The sequence below is a fragment of the Mytilus californianus genome, unplaced genomic scaffold (genome assembly GCF_021869535.1).
Source record: "Mytilus californianus isolate M0D057914Y unplaced genomic scaffold, xbMytCali1.0.p SCAF_13, whole genome shotgun sequence".
Lineage (NCBI taxonomy): Eukaryota > Metazoa > Mollusca > Bivalvia > Mytilida > Mytilidae > Mytilus > Mytilus californianus.
In genome coordinates this window covers 44257911-44261072 of record NW_026262615.1, presented here as the reverse complement: position 1 = coordinate 44261072, position 3162 = coordinate 44257911, and the positions used below count along the sequence as shown (strand labels likewise).

Genomic DNA, 3162 nt, shown 5'->3' with positions numbered 1-3162 from the left:
ATTGATCACAATTTTAAAATAGACGTAAAAGACGAAGAAAACTGAATTAGTGACATACTTACCGATTTACAACAATATACTAAGAAACGTGAGGAAAAGTAAATTAATAATGAAAATGGAACCATTGTGTGTGTTTCTACTTGAAATCATCCCTTCGTAGATTTTTACGGACGCCATTACGAGTTGGGTGATCGTTATGGAATAACCATTTCATAGATGATATCGGATATGTTTCTTATGTCATAACTACAATCCTCTTCCCTTTTTCACGAATATGACCTACCAAGTTAGACTATTTACCTAGTTTGTAATACATTTGTAACATGAGCAACACGACGGGTGCCACATGTTGAGCAGGATCTGCTTACCCTTCCGGATCACCTGGGATCACCCCTAGTTTTTGGTGGGGTTTGGGATGCTTAGTCTTCAGTTTTCTATGTTGTGTTTTGTGTACTATTATGAGTCTGTTTGTCTTTTGGACCATGAAGAATTTGCAACCACTGGTAGATGTGGTGTAGCTGTATCGAATATTATAAATTTCAAATGGCATAAAAACATGCTATAAGATCAGTTAAAAAAAGCAAAATGATGAAAACTCGAATCGAATATTTTGCCATGACTGGCGATATCTTGAGTATCAATATCATGTGTATATTTCCAATTGTTCCTATGATACACAAGAAACTAAGGCATACTGTAGCTGGAATCCCTTGGTCCAGAAATCTTTTGTGTTCTATTTCACTCAAACTGGTATAAGTTCCGTTTGTTAAATCAAACGCCATCCTGAAAATTGTAAATAAAACCTTGATTTTAATAACACAACACATTAATGAATGAAAGCTACTTGTACAATTTTTGATTTTTCGAGTAGAACTCAAAAGTAATTTGTCTTGTGTACTACTGAATGATAAATTTAATTTTTAAATCAGCGGCCTTTTAAATTTTACTTCCTTCTTAACGATCAAGTGAGTTTATTGTTTATTGTAATTGATTCAGATATGTTCGTATAGCCTAATTCACATATGAACACAAAGAGACACTTTTGACGCCTTCTAGAGTTAGTTAACCTTAATAGATAGGCCGCTTTACACAAAACGGACGGATATGTTCTAATTGTTGCAACTACAATCATGTCCCCTTTTCACCGAAAGTGAAGTTCTAAATTACACTTATCAATGACATGAGTGACATGACGGGTGTCACATGTGGAACAGGATCTGCTTACCATTCCGGAGCACATGAGATCAACACCATTTTTGGTGGGTTCGTTTCGCTTAGTCTTTGATTTTCTATGTTGTTTTATGGGACTGGTGGTTGTCTGTTTGTCGTTTTTGTTTTAGCCATGGCGTTATCAGTTTATTTTATACTTATGAGTTTTAATGTCTCTTTGGTATCCAACGCCTCTCTTTTAAAAACAACCTAAGTTACCACAAATTTGTTAGCGTTAAAATGATTTCCTTGTTCCTGTACTTCGTTAAAAAAACTTATTTGACCAACAAATGTATGTCAAGTGTCAAGTGCTAGACAATCAAATCGAAATAGATCAGTTCCAAATCAGCATTTAATGCAGGAAAACGTGAATCACAGATTTGTAAAAAAAGTACAATAACTTCCTTGTTGAATTTTTTTTTTTTTTACCAAATTTTATCGGACAGAATTTTATTTTATGATTTTAATCAATGTAATGATACCTCAACTTAAAATGGTAAAAACCTAAATACGTACAAAATATCCATCAGAAGCCCAATATATGTTGCCTCCATTCGGGTTCAGTTTTGGCCAATTAAAAAGTGGAGTTATAGTAATTTGTCATGTCGATGTATGAGTTTGAATGTCCCTCTGGTATCTTTCGCCCCTCTTTCATGATTTATATCTGATAATTGAAATTAGATTATCTAATAAAATGTAATTAGTTAATTGGTTAACTGTCTTGTACGTCCTAAACAACAACTGTCTTGCTCAACATCAGACGGTGTAGTGTAATTTTCTTTGAAGAAAAATGTGTCTTATTATATCAAAGCTTTCCCAAAGTTTAAATTTTTAGGTATTATTCAATGGTTAAAAAGTTTAATGAATATATAAAAAAGAAGATGTGGTGTGATTGCCAATGAGACAACTCTCCACAAGAGACCAAAATGGCACAGAAATTAACGACTAGAGGTCACCGTACGGCCTTCAACAATCAGCAAAGCTTATACCGCATAGTCAGCTATAAAAGGCCCCGAAATTACAAATGTAAAACAATTCAAACGAGAAAACTAACGGCCTAATTTATGTACAAAAAATGAACGAAAAACAAATATGTAACACATCAACAAACGACAACCACTGAATTACAGGCTCCTGACTTGGGACAGGCACATACATACAGAATGTGGCGGGGTTAAACATGTTAGCGGGATATCAACCCTTCCCTTAACCTGAGACAGTGGTGTAACAGTTCAACATAAGAACGAACTATAAAAATCAGTTAAAAAAGTCTTAAATCATCAGGTGGATACAAATAGAAATACACCTAGCAAAAAAACATAGTGGACGTGGCCGGGTATTTGTATATCCCAACAACAAAAAGACAATAAGTACTGATCTAAGAATACTCGCAGTTACTGGCAGCCAGCTAGTTCAAAGCCACTAACAACTAATGAAAGAAAATCATGCATCTCAGACTAAATTATCAATGTATGCATGTCTGGATGTTTCTGGTGTACCGAGTAATTTTCAACCATTGTCATAATACGTTGTAATCATATATGATATAACAGTTCAAAATCGTATTTGACATTTAGCAAATACCTCAATGATCTTTATTGTCTTTGTGCATATAGTTGTATGTACATTTACAGATGATAGATAATTTATCCTTAAGTGGTCTAATGTTCAAGTATAAAGTTCTTATATACAAAAACATGATTTTTCATATTACTACACGCCCTTCCGATGATGCATCCAATGAAAATTTATTGTTATCACAAAACTGAAGTCAATATGGGAAAGCCTAATGTGGTTAACATGTTTAGTCGATCAAACAATCATATGGTTGTCGTTTCTTTAGTCTATACAATCATATATGGCTGTATACTGTTTTAAACGCAATGGCGTAAGTGAAAAACCCATGGACAATCTAAAACGAGTTTCAAACTGATTCCAAACTGACGACATTTG

The 3162-nt window shown here is 33.9% G+C and overlaps 1 long non-coding RNA gene across 1 annotated transcript; it reads right to left on the bottom strand.

Annotated features, from left to right (window-relative positions):
• Positions 1 to 468: 468 nt before the first annotated feature.
• On the bottom strand, positions 469 to 2937 carry LOC127723736 (uncharacterized). The gene is made up of 3 exons (XR_007992227.1): positions 2794 to 2937; positions 1726 to 1873; positions 469 to 783 (listed from the first exon to the last, which is right to left on the bottom strand). It is a non-coding gene; the product is annotated as an uncharacterized LOC127723736 (long non-coding RNA).
• Positions 2938 to 3162: the final 225 nt, after the last annotated feature.